General features: G+C 33.8%; 1 non-coding gene across 1 annotated transcript; it reads right to left on the bottom strand.

Annotated features, from left to right (window-relative positions):
• Window positions 1-13,310: 13,310 nt before the first annotated feature.
• On the bottom strand, window positions 13,311-13,417 carry LOC147828903 (U6 spliceosomal RNA). The gene has a single exon (XR_015450032.1). It is a non-coding gene; the product is annotated as a U6 spliceosomal RNA (small nuclear RNA).
• Window positions 13,418-14,521: the final 1,104 nt, after the last annotated feature.

The following is a 14,521-nucleotide window of genomic DNA, read 5'->3' as shown; positions in this document are numbered from 1 at the left end:
TCAAAAATTTTTTTTCAAGCTAGGGATAAATAATGTCTTATGTGAATCACGTATTTGATATTAACACTGCTGGGTTTGGAAAATGAATCTGGAGATTAACACTTCATTGAGTGGGAGCTGAAGAAGTGCTACATCACAGTAATCTTTCTAGAAGTGGAAGCTTGAGTCATTCATTTTGGGAAAAAATCCTAAATTTTTCTTTAGTTGAACAAAGGAAGAGCAATTACTCTTCTGTTACTCTTCTGTCTCTCTTCTGTTCTGTTGCAGTGTGAAGCTGGAAATTGGATTTTTAGACATACAGGAGATTTCTTCAACATGTGAATTGAACAACACAACTATGATCTGTGAGTCCAGTGAAGGTGATCTTTCTTTCTAGCATGGCAGGATCAAAAGAAAAATGGAAAAATCAGGGGATCTCTCTGAATTCTTGCTCTTGGAGGTACTAGCTGAGACACTGAGGGTGCCATGTAAACACCCCAAATCCCAATCTTCACATACGTGAAACATAATGGAAGCATAATGACTTCCTAAAAGATTTTTTGATAAACAAACAAAAGAAAAGTTTGAAAATTTAGGATGTGCTAGAGGACTTATGTACATACTGACTACAGAAGCCACCTGTGGTGTCTAGCACCAACGAGTTCCTTCATTCATTCTCTGTTTTCGTCAGTCCATCGGTAACATCATCCATCTTTCACCAGTGGAAGCTCAAGGTTCACTTTCTTTTAGCTTCACTTCATTATAAGTCACTTTGCAGTCACAGATAGGATGTGAACCATGATATCCCATCCCTGAAATCTTGGAAATTGTGGATCCAGCTCTTTCAATAGAAATCAAAGAGCTTTGGTAGAAAATATTGGTTGACTTTCTCAAGGGAGTCAAACACAGAGGCTGGTGTGAGACCAAATACATGATGGGTAACTGGCTCTTTTCACTGTTAGGGTTAACACAGATACCAACAAGAATGTCATTGGAGACCTGAAACACCCTTGGAATCGGATGTGTCCTTGCCCTGGTCCTGTGGATAGTGTCAGTTCATTAATTATCTGGAAATAGAGGGATCAACATTTTACTTTCTTTTCCCTAAATTTGAAATTCTTCGTTATGATTGTTTTCTTCATATAGAGATAGTAAAAACTTCTCAATAAGAACTGAATTTCCCCCTTGCCTTTTTCTGACTCTATATTCCAATGAAAGTTAACTTTTAGCCACCATAGTACCTGATAGTTTTTAGTTTCTCTTTTATTGGTACTTACTGATAGTACAAAATAGTGAAATTCATGGTGATATATTGGTACATGAATATAATATATTTGACTATTTTTATTCTTCTCCACTCTCCCTGTAACCCTTACCCCTGTCAATATAAGACTAATTTATAGTTTTCTGTGTTCCTTGCTTTGTTTTTGTGATTATTTTTATTCAGCATTAGACTTCTTAAATAAAAACATATTTCAAATTACTGAAACTGCTTCATTTTTTAAACATGATATCCACTTCTATCCTTTTTCCTGCAAATGACGTGATGTCATTCTTCATTATGACTGAATAATACTTCATTGTGCATATATACCACATTTTCTTTATCCATTAATTTCTTGATGGACATTCAAGCTGGTTCCACGGTTTAGATATTGTGAATTTCAGCACTGTAAACATGGGTATGCATGAATCACTAAATATATGCTGTATCTTTTAATTTTGTACAGGAATTTAGCAAGGAATGATATAACTGGATCCAATAGTACAATAAAACCTTGGATTGTTCTGAAAGTATTGTACAAGATGAGCAAACATTTGTAATATATTTTAATTTGATAGACAAGTGATGTCTTGCAATATGAGCAGTATGTGACACAAAACATCACATGGTCACAACTGAGACGATGGTTCTTTTCTCTCTCCATTTCACTGTCTCTCCCCTCACCTTCCATCTCTCACTGAGTGATTGCAGGTGATCATCTCCCAACAGCAAGATGTTGTAGAGGAGATCTTGTCTGCAGAGAAGGAGAAGAAAAATGCAGAGGAATCCCTCACTTCACATGAGATTAAGGATGTGTAAAATGTGGGAAACAATATAAAATTTTGTAGAAAAGCACCAGCAGAATAAGGCTGTAGCAGTGCAAATGATGAATCTGTTTAATGACCATACAATGTAACATTTTTGCAAAATCCTTAAAAGAAGGCAGAAGCAAGTGTCACTAGTCCATGTTAAAGTTGCACAAAAAGAAAAAGATTCTTGAATAATTGATAATTTGAAATAGGAAAAAAGGTCCAAAGATGTAGGGATGAAGGGAGGGGAAGGGGAAAGGAAAGAAGGGAAAGGAAAAATTATGAGAAAAGAAAAAAAATGGAAATGATGTCTATGTAAATAGGGAAGGATGGAGGGGGTGAAGGGCACACAGGTAATGGGGAAAAAATAACCAAGATACATCATGTACAGGTACAAGCACCCAGTGATAAGTGTAAATGTATTGTATACCTAAAATGTACCAATAAAAGAACTTAAGAAATAAAAAGAAATAAAAAAAGAAAAAGATTCCATTGACCCAACAGATAGCAGTGTTCTGTTAGTGATAGTGAAAGATGTCTTACACAATACCTTCCTCTCTCTTATCTTCCTCAACCACAAAAATTTTCAAAGGTAAGTGCTGGTTAATTTATTTTTCTTTATACTTTGTATTTTCTTTATTATTTTGTATTATATTACAGTATTGTAATCATTTGCATATGAATATTTTTGGGTTGCAGAATGAATTATCCGAATTTCCATTTTTTCTCACAGGGAAATTTGCTTTCATATACAAGTGCCTTGGATTACAAGCATGTTTCCAAAATAAATTATACTTGCAAACCAAGGTTTTACTGTATATTTATTTTTAGTAACTTACATTTATATGATATATATTAGTTTTAGTTTCAGTTAGGACCCATGAAGTATCATAGTCAATCCACCCCTTAAGTGTGTGAGGTAGATATTAGTATTTTGCATAGGCCAAATTAACCTATGTATTATTTTTTTAAGAAGATGGTTTTTTCCTAATTTTTAGTTTCACACAGTTTACAAATACACTTTTACTCTGATAGTATAGCTTTGCAACTAGCAAAGCAGTTGAATTAACACCCATAAATACAGGTGGGGAGACAACTAACATCCACTAATGTTTCTCTACATAAACTGTTTTTTTAACATCATTTTCTAAAAAACAATTGCAAATAGACTATATAATATATGTGGGCAAAAAGCAATTAAGTGAATTTCTTGAAACACTACATGTGTAATAAACAGCATTTATCAACATTTACATGATTCACATCAAAATGATGACATCCTAAAACATATTCCTTTGAGAGGATGGATTTATCAATAAAATATTATATATCTTTTAATAGTCTGGTACAATATTTCTTAATATGCTGGAGAAAAATTAAATGTAGTCTCATCATCAGTTTAATAAAGGAACCTTTTCCATTAGCTTTTATTAATGAAAGAATCACATTTAGGTCATAAATAAACAGACAAATTATTAATTACATGATTTGAGGTTTAGGATGAAAACTTGTAAAAATTAGTTTGATATATAGCAAAGTTATGCAACATGCTAAAACCAACTGTTTGATATTTTTGCCATGTGTGAATTGCCCATAGTGAAGAAAGAAATAAACTTTTTAGTTATGGAAGATACAGTAACTATGATTAAGAACTTATTTTTCAAGAGGAAGAAGGAAAAAGATTTTAACAAAATTAAGGGCTAACACAGATTCTAAGAAAGACTTCATCAAATTAGGGAGGTTCATGTGCTTGCTATGTCAAATTTGATTCCCTTGATGATATATAGAATATAGGACCTGCAGGGGTCTTGTATTTATAAGCTATGTATTATGAAAGAACTTTTCCTCATACATTTCATAGTTGGTACAATTTTACTCTATTTTCTGTTCTATTTGAAAGTATGCTGCAAACATTTTCTTGTGTTATTGAAAATGTCCTAAAAGCCTATCAGAGTTATAGTAATTTAATCAATCATTCCTTTGTGGTTGGATATTTTACCTGTTGAAAGTTTTGTTTATATAAATAAAAGTTTGCATGAATTTCTCAAAAAACAAAATTAACTGCATAGAAAAATTCCTGAAAGTAGTATTATCAGTTAAGACAGAGGAGCATTTTTGATGTCCTTGATTGCTTTCCAAGAGACATAATATATTTCCAACAGTGGACTATTGTGGACTGTTTATCACACTACCATGAATATGAATAATCATCAAAAAAGAACATGAGGAAGAGAATAAGATAGAGACATCATCATTGTATTAATTTTATATTAAACATGATTTTTTAAACTTAAAATGTTTTTATTTTTCTTCTTTAAAGATGTATATATTTTGTTTTTCAATGTTTTGTTAACCATATATATATGTATGTACAGTAAATAACATGTTAATGACAGTAACTTTTCTGTCAGATTTCTCATAAAGTTTTTCAAATTTTACTTAACTTTGTTCAAAATTTTATATTAATAATTTAAGTCATTTTTCAGGTAAAATATATCAATACATAAAATTATGTACATTTTCATGCAATTGAGTTTACAATTTTCATAATTTTATGTGTTTCATATTCATTACACTATAATAATCTCAAATTCAATAACACTTATATAAGCCTTTGAGAACTTTATACTTACCATGTGATATCTTGGTAAAAATTAACTCATAACTCAAATATATAGAGACATACAAAAGTGTGTTTCTAAGCTCCTAAACTTTACTACTTAAAGTTTTTCTGCTTGTGGTTAAAATTTCATATAAAATTGTTTGTAAGAATTAAATAGTGGCCTGGAGTAGTGGTGCATGTCTGTAATCCCAGCACCTGGGAAGCTCAGGCAAGAGGTTCACCATGAGATGGAGGCATGTGGGCTATACAGGAAGTTCAAGGTTAGCCTGGGGTATAGAGTAAGTCCAAGACCAGTCTGTCATACCCTGTCTTAAAAAAATTTTTAAGGAATTAAATTGTGATTTTATACAACTTCTTTTTTGTCTTTTATTTTGAGCCAATAGTTTTTGCTTGTTATATTGTGCTTATTACATTTTATCACAACTTAGGAGACTTAAAAAGTTAAAATGTCTATCTGCACTCACCTACACCTATACATCTACATATTAATGTTGCATAATTGGAATGGATAGAAAACAGATCTCTATTTTGAAGTCTTGTGTAGCAAATATTTTGTGAAGCAGACTGAAGTTTACAACTGAAGAATATTACTCATATCTTATCGTCAATTGATGTCTGCTTTGAAAGAAACCATGAGCCCAAGAAGATGGAAATCACTCATCATTAAATTAGAGAAAAAGACTTAGAGAAAGCAACTGCCTGGGATGCCATCTCAAGGAGGGAAGAAAGGAGGAGGTCATTTTTTGATAAAGCAATCAGCATTTAAATATATGTACTAAGATTCCATGTCTGTTTTAGTTTAAAGAAAGAATTTTTAGCTGGAAAAATCAGACAAAATTTGGAGATAAAAAACCCAAACTATCTGGATCTTGTCTGCCTTTTATAGAGTGTGGTTTTTTTCATGTCACTAAGGAATGTTTTATTCCAACTTAAAGCAGCCAGAAAATTGATTAATGCTGACACTGCTTTTCTCTGTCTCTGTACTGTATTTACCTGAAATATAAACCACAATTTCAATAAATGCATTTGTCAGATAAGAACAAAAAGTTAAATCTGCCTGAAAGTTCTGAATAAAATGTAAGTGGTCTAGTTATAGTCTTCTTACAGGAAAAGAAAAAATGTAGCCGGGAAATATCACATATTTTTAAATGTAGGAGGTGATGAATAGCTAGAAAGAACAAAACTAACACCACCTCAAATTTTCTTTTATGACTTAATTTCAGTTAAGACTGAATTTAGAGAACTTTTCTTGCCTCCTCAGGTAGCTTTTAGTCTATTTTTCCCCGATTCAAAAGTGATGGATATTTAGCGCAGCTGTGACTCCATAAACCCGTTCTTCTACTGCCCCGCTGAGTGGCTATGATTCAAACTGTCTCCTTGACTTCTAGGAAGCTGTGTAAGTCCACACCACTAACTTCCAGCTTGAACTGTGAACACTGCTGCTTGTCATATTTTCCTGAAGTCTGTATTCTAAGTAAGATTTTTTTTATAGGGGTGGTTGTTTCAAAACTAAAATTCTTCTGCATGTGTTCTGGTGCACTTTTGCCTTATTTGAAGTTTTAGTTAAAACCTATAATTTTCTAGGAACTGAGCTCATTAATAGACAACTCAATTAAAATGTAGACATAAAATGATAAATAGCCAGTATAGCACAAGGAATGGTGTGCAACTCTAGAATCAGAAAAATAATAATCAGTACAATAATAAGATTGAATTATACACTCATTGGGGAAATGCAGTCAAAAGTTTTAAAAGCCTTGTCATGACTTTTTCTTTTTGTTGGATTCTCCCCCTTTGCGTTTAATTTGTCATTCCCAGTGGATTCATTCTGCTGGGTTTCCTGGGGTTGTGATCCTCATTGTCTTTTCCTAGGGTATTGTCTAAAATTTTTTGGAGTGCCAGTTTGGTATTCATGAAGTTCCAGAGGTGCTCTTTATCATGAAAGTATCTTATTTCTCCAACAATTTTGAAAGATAGTTTTGCAGGGTACATCAATCTGGGTTAGAGGCTGTTTTCCTTTAGGGCTTGAAACACATCACTCCAAGCTCTTCTTGCCTTGAGAGTTTGCATTGAGAAGTCTGCTGTGATTCTGATGGGCTTTCCTTTGTATGTGATTTGTTTCTTTTCTCTGACTGCTTGTAGAATTTTGTTCTTCTGTTGGATTTCTGGATTCCTAACTATTTTATGCCTATGTGTGGATTTTTTTTTATTAAGGCTAGCTGGAGTCCTATATGACTCACTTATCTGTATGTCAAGTTCTTTTCCCCTGCTTGGGAAGTTTTCTGCCATGACTTCTGTGAAGAGTCTTTTTATGTCATCTGCACTCTCTCTTCTTTTTTCATTGACTCCAATCAGTCCTATGTTATTCTTCTTTGCATCATCTAGCAGCTGCTGGATTGATTTCTCATGTTCCCTTACAATTTTAAAGCAATTTTCTTTTCCTCCTCACTAATTGCAATCTTATCTTCTATATGTGAAATTCTATCTTCACACTGGTTCATTCTGCTGCACAGACTTTTGATGGAGTTTTTAATCTCTTGGAAATCTGTTTGTATCTATTTTATGGATTCCGTTTGTTTCCTATGTTGGGATTCCATCATGTTCCTCAGATCCTCTATTTTTTTATCTGTATCTTCTCTAGATTTATTAATCATGTCTTGCACCATGAGCAAAATCTTTGCTGTTATCTGAGTAATTATTTCTGATTTTATTTTTCCCAGATCCTCTTTTCTTGCCAGTTCAGTGAGTCCAGGTGGTTGAGTATCAGAGTGCTCCATCTTGTTTCCCTTTCGGGTTGCTGTAGGTGATCTGGAAGTCTGTTTTTGAGGCTTGTTTATGTGTCTTCTCATTTCCACGGCGGGGGGGTGCTTCTGGCACCCACGCAGCTCACCTTCTCTGCCCTAGGATCTTGGGATGGCAGCAGGGGAGCTTCCTTCCGGGTGCTGGGACTGGCTGAGCTTCACTGCCCTAGGAGCCTGGGATGGAGGCGGGGGAGCTTCCTTCTGGGTTCTGGGACCGACTGAGCTTCACTGCCTCTGGGCTGGACTTTCTATTTGTTCTTCTTCTCTTTAAGTTTTCATCCCCACATGTCAAGAACGTAGCAATCCTAGCACCACTGCCACCAGGTAGAGTGGGTTAAGAGCAAGCAGAACTGGAGTCTGGCTATGGAAGAGGTTCTTTGCCAGTGCGTGTCTACATGGTATTGTGACATCGAGAGACACTGCCTCTTTCTGCTTTCACCAAAGCTTTCTGACCTGTGTGAGGCAAACAAGAGAGAGGATTACTGTGTAAGGTGAATTTCACTATCACTAATAGAATCACTGCTATCTATTCCTTCTATGGAATCGTTCTGTTTTTGTGCAACTTTAACAAGAAATTTATCCAATGACATTTGGTTTTGCCTCCTTTTGAGGATTTTTCAGAAATATGACGTTGCATTGTCCTTAAACAGATTCATCGCTTGCACTTCTACAGTCTTATTTGGGGGGTGCTTTTTTGCAAAATTTGGCACCATTTCACACATTTTACAAATTTGAAGTGAAATACTCCTCTGCCATTTTTCTCTTCCTCCTCTGAGGACCAGATGTCCCCCATAACCTCTTGCTGTTGGGAGATAAACACTCACAACCTGAGGGTGAGGGGGACCATTGGCTCAGTTGTGATCATGTGACTCATGTACTACTCATATGGCAAGACATTGCTTGTTTATCAGGCTAAAATTTATGAGAAATGCTTGCTTGTCTTGCAGCACACTCACAGATCTAGTTACTCACAATCCAAGATTTTACTGTTCTCTTCAAAGGAACGTTTTGGGTTGTGAGTTCCAGGCCTATATTTTCAGCTTCCTAAACAACATTTTTATAGTTATATGAAATTGTTTGAGACTTAACATTTCAAAAATTTTATTCATCATATTACAACCCAAACCCACAATTTCACATGGTTGGATCCACTGTATTTCTTATTTTTCTGGATAGTGCCACAACCATTCCATTTTCCAAGGCAGAAATGGGGGGTAAGTGTAAATTCTATTGCTGTCATGTAATCCAATCCATGAACATGTCCTGTTATCTCAGTTTTTTACTGTCTTTTAAACTTGTCTTTTCTTGTCTGTTCCAACTCAATTTCTTTAGCTTAACTCTGTGTTATATCTTGCTATAGTCCCAGAAGAATTTTTAAAAATGATATCTCCCATTCTAATCTATCAGATTATTCTGATAGGTATTTGGCAGAATAATCTCTCTAATATAATATACTAATCTTTCTAAAAAGTGAACTTTATTAATACCTGTTTTAAAATAACTCAATGTTTCATTTTACATTTAGGCAAAAGTCCAAAGTATTAGGTATGCTTATAAGCGTATTCAGAATCTATCCTTTTATGCATTTCCATTTTAATCTCATGCTACAACCTGAAGAGTAACTGTTATCCAGCTTTATACAAATTCTTGAGTTTACTGAGTAAGGTGTGCTGTCTTCTACATTTCATTCATTTCAGATATTATCTCTTACCTAAAATATATTTACTTACCTTGTCAATTTTCTTAAATAATTACTGTAAAAATTTCAAAATATTACTTTTCTTTAGAGTTTTTTTTTAACTTTCTCAGTCAGTAAAGTGTTCTATAAAAAATTCTGTAACTATGAGCCTGTGCCATAGATACTTTTCTCATTATGTTACTGCCAGTGTTAGAATGTCTCCTACAATTGCCAGAATTTCTTTAGGTATGAGGTCTAGAATTTGTTTTCTCTTTCTATTCTCAGATGATATTTTAGCACTTGATATATAGGGGTACTCAAAGTGTTTTATGAATGTAAAAATACATGACATCCATGGAAGGACTTAATCTGTGATGAAATTATACAGTAGAATTCATTGACTTGATAGTAAGTAATGACTTAGTCTTCTTTGATAGAATGCATTTTTTCTTTAGAGTTCTCCAAAGAAAGTATGTAATCAGTAATTACAATCAGTGATGAATCATCAAATTCAGAATTGTTATATTGCTTTGTTAAGAAAATGAAACATCAGTTCATTACATGAAATAGGCTAAGATTCAAATGTCTCAAACTTTTATGTAATTTCTATCAGATTAATTTATATATAAAAGGGAAATAAAAAAAACATAGGTAGTTTTACATCACTCAATAGAACAAAATGTTTCAAGCAAATTTTTAAGATAAATTATCAACATCATTCTTCTAAAATTCCTCTAAGAAGTGCATCAAGGAATCCAATTCTTCAAGAAGGTCTTTTATTCTCTTATTTAATTCTTATTCTCTTATTTAATTACACTCAGGAAAATATGGTAAATTACTTTCAGGTCCTGTTAAATTTTATAAATGGCATTTTCCAGGAAGGCAGACATTAAGCTGGCATTTTTTCCTCAATTTTGAAAATTGATACATTGAAGACAGTTTATTACCACAGTTTCATTTGAACTTCATATTTCTATCAAACTTAATTTTCTATAACATATCTCCCAAAATAAAAGGAAAAATATTTGAACAATTCAAATTAATGTCCCAAAATTGAGTTAATAATTCCTTGCACTTACATTAATTTGCCTGAAAGATACAATTTACTCCTAAGATTCATCACACGGCTATGAAAAAGAGAAAGAGAGAGAGAGAGAAACTGTGAGTACTTACATATATGTTTTAACATAATTTTCTTACTTTTGTTTATAGTTTTCATAAATCTTACCATTTCAAAGAGTTCTTCAATCCTGAATAATGGCAGTTAAATAAAAAATTTGTCTTTTCCCTTTACATTCCAAATATAGAATTTGAGCTACACAGATATAAAATTCAATGCAAAGATTAGGCAATTAAAATCTACCTTCTCTCTTTGAATAGATTCATTATGCCAGAATTGGAAGGATGTGAAAAATTATAATGCCTTTTATTATTTTTAGGCTTTTTGATTTTATGAGCTCTGGATTTTTATCACAAGTTTTAATACAAGAGGTAACTAACTTCATGGTGTGCTATGTGAAATACAACATGTGCTTTCCTTTCCTGTACCTCATTTTACTGCATTCCTAGTGTATGATGAATCCTGGTCTCCATTTACCGGTATGTGGAATATTTTGGGTCATGCCCAAGAATTTAACAATCTAGAAAAGACATCAGTGTTTTAAAGGGCCTCTTCATCAGAAAACCTCTGAAATTTCACAACCAGAGAAAATGAAACTTATTTTCATACAAAGAAAATTACAACATATTACATTTTTATTTTCTGAAAGTTACATTATTAATAATTTTACTTGTTGATGTTCTTTATTTGAATGAGGAAAAATAAATTTTACAATTCTCCACTAAAAAGAATTTTACATACACACAGTATAAAAGCACATGAGAACAAGGTTTTCGTATTTATTGAAGTCATTATTTCAGTTTAGCTAATCTTGTGTTTAAGATTATCAGTGATAAATTATGTCTTTTATGATAAACCATTTGTTCCAATTTTGGAAGGATAGTTTTTGCTCTTTTTAATAAGGTCAAGAAATGCAATCTTTTTGTTTAATTTACATAAAGTTTGAGTATTCTACCTATGCAATTTGACACATTTTGAGTAAAAATATATTAAGACAGTTGGAAATAACCTACATAAATCAATAAGGTAATCATAAGCTGATGGACACAAAAAATATTACCATTAGTCTTGCATAACCCTCAAATGGAGAAATAATCTAAAAATTGAAGGACAGAGAGATTTACCTGAATAAATGAAACAGGCTAAAAGTTAGTAAGGTATTTATGTTGAAGAAACAGCCAATTGGCAGTAACACTTTTGAAAAATAAACAATAAGACTATTGATATTTAATTAATACATGTCTTTTACTTTGACCTAGGTGCTATGGAGTTCACGAAAGGCAAACAATCTAGCCCACATTGGAGTTACAGTCTATTTTGTGAGAAAAGACATGTACAATGAAGACATCATTATATGTGGTAGTATATTGGAGCCCAGATTTTAAAATATGATATATTATTAAGTGCAGAAATTAGAGAATAAAGTTTCATGTAATAAAATGATATATGTAGTAGAAATTCAAAGTACAAAAGAAGGCATACCAACAAGAGTAAACCATGATGGAGTAAAAATAAATTTTGGATTTTCAAATAGCTTTAACTGAAAATACTACATCCATTTTTGTACTATTAGAGAATTTTTTAAATGAAGGCAAGAATCCTTATATTTTGAATAGAGTTTAGTGACTGCCATTATTTCTCAGTTTTGTTATTTTTATAAAGGAAACACTAATTCTAACATCACTAATTTTGAGGTACACAATAATATATTGACAACTTTTAATAAAAGGCCTAGTAAAGTATTACATCTCAATAAATTATTTTATTATTTTGTGTTTAATTCTGAAAATAAAATAAATTATATCTGAATGAATGTGACTTTTCAAATGTTTATTAACATTTAGAGATAATATATATTCTTGTTTGGGTGCAACTACTGACTTTATGATTCTTTTGTATTTTTATTTCACCAGTGATTTTATATGTATATGTTTATGTGGGTCTAAACTAATGCAAAAATATGAATGGCAGTTTATTGGTTAGAGTTCTCTGGAGAAACAGAATCAATAGAAAATATGTGCATAATTATGCAAGAAGATTTATTAGATAGGCTACAGGATCAGAGGTAGGAGATGCCTCAATGACCATCTAAGGGCTCACAGGCAAGAGAACTCAAAATGACTATCTGTAGCCAGAGATCCAGAGAACGCAGGAGCTGCTCAGTGCAATAGGATGGAAGGAAACAAAACATATGGAATCAAGGATGAGCTCCAAGCCCTGGAAACTCAGAAACGAGTCACTGGTATGAGTCTATGTTGGGAAGTTGAAGAAATTGCAGACAAAGGTCCAAAGGCAATGATGGCAAAGGATACACACCCTTGAGGAGACTGGAGCTCTGCAAAATGGGCACACACTCTTCTTCTTCCCTTCCTTATATGATAGTACCAGCCTACTTTTTGGTGCCACCCATGTGTGGTATGGGTCTTCCTCCCCAGTTTGCTGGCCGAAATGTTGGTCATCCACAGACATACCTAGAACTGTATGTTACTACTCTGGGAGGCATTTCTTATTCCAGTCAACTGGACATATCACAATTCATGGTTATTATCTACCCCTCATCAACTGGACAACCAGACACAGCTTCTTAAACCATAGTTAATCTCCAAATATAATAGCAAGTTCATGCTTACACCTACCATGACACAAGTATCCTGCATAAAAACAGAAACAAACTAATTCCTGAATTCCTGCATGAGAAAAGAAGGCAGAGATTTTCTTTGGGTGATGCTTACTCTTCTCCTGATATTACATAACTTAAATATTATAATGCAGATTTATTTGTTTAGTTTTTATTTTAGTTTATTAGTACATGTGTTTGCATGTACATAATGTTTACATTCCTTGTGGGAATTTGGTATATGCATATAACACGTATTAATTTCTTTCTTAAGCCCCCTTTCCCTTCCCTTCCTCTCCTCTCTCCTTATCCCTTGATCCCCCCTTTTTGTACATGTTTGCAGCATATAATATTTTCAGTCCTTATGTGGAGTTGGCACATGTACATAACACATCCAAGATCCCTTGTTTATTTATTTTTTTAATATGGAACTCATCATGCATTTCTGTGTCCTCCTTGCACAGGGGCCATACTAATCTTCTCTTCATTGTTCCAGTTTTAGTACATGTGCTGCCAAAGCGAACACATCAAGTTCCTTTTTCATTCATCTCTTTCCTCCCTCCCTCTCATTTTTCTTTCTTTTTGGTACCGGGGATCGAACTCAGGACCTTGCGCTTGCGAGGCAGGCAGTGGCACCACTGAGCTAAATCCTCGGCCCCTCTTAAATGTAGATTTACCAATAACTATATACTGATATAAAGTCAATGTTAGGTTACAAAGAAAAACAAAGACATCTGTTCAATATATGTGTATTTGTGTATGAGTGCATTAACAAAATAAGAGATACTCCTGACAGTTATGACTCTTGGTTCTGTAGCTGGTCACATAGCTGTATGTGGTATTTGTAGTACTATCCATTCCATATTCTTTCAGCCCTCAGCAAGCACTTCGGTAGGACTTGGTTTTATAGTTGACAAGGTGACTCATACTTCATTCCTGAAGGTTCTGGGCCATTTGTCAACATGCCTAGACTGTGTTGCTGTAGTTTTCCATTGACTTTAATAACAAAGCATAGTAATAGAAAGAGAAGTGCAAAGGGATATTGGAGGGCGATCAATCCTCCTACTGCCTAGAAAAGGACACAGGGAGGGCTAAAGAAAAGACAACAGAGACTTGTGTAATTTCAAAATATATGGGGGTCTGGGAGGTCAGTGCCTCAGAGTGAGCAAAGACAGAGACACTCCAAGCTAGCCATTATTTATTGGACACACACAATAATTGGAGGGAGTATTAGGTGACAGTGGGAGTATTAGGGGGGAGTGCTAATCCTATGTTGATGACGATCTTAGGTCATGAGGATCTTATGTTGATGAAGGCAATAAGGAGAGCATTCTTATAATAGTAGGTGGGGCAAGATAGCAGGCTAATAAAGAAGTTGTCCTTCCCCCAGTTGAAAACTTTCTCTTTTTTTATTACTACTTAGTTCTCAAAGAACCAGGATGTCTTCAGCTGATATAATCTTGCCTTTGAGAGTCATAGTATCATGGGACCATTAAGGCCTCAACTTGTGACTGGAAGCAAAACAGAGTCATGTTTCTGCATGCCATAGCCAGGCAAGGTGACGTTGGACCTAACACAGCCATAGTCATACTTTAATTATGAAGTGATTTCCCCCCAAATTTATGCAGAA

Source organism: Heterocephalus glaber, unplaced genomic scaffold (assembly GCF_053883595.1).
Source record: "Heterocephalus glaber isolate CG9 unplaced genomic scaffold, H.glaber_assembly_v1.0 deba00000896, whole genome shotgun sequence".
NCBI classification, from domain to species: domain Eukaryota; kingdom Metazoa; phylum Chordata; class Mammalia; order Rodentia; family Bathyergidae; genus Heterocephalus; species Heterocephalus glaber.
This window is presented reverse-complemented; position numbering and strand designations above follow the sequence as displayed.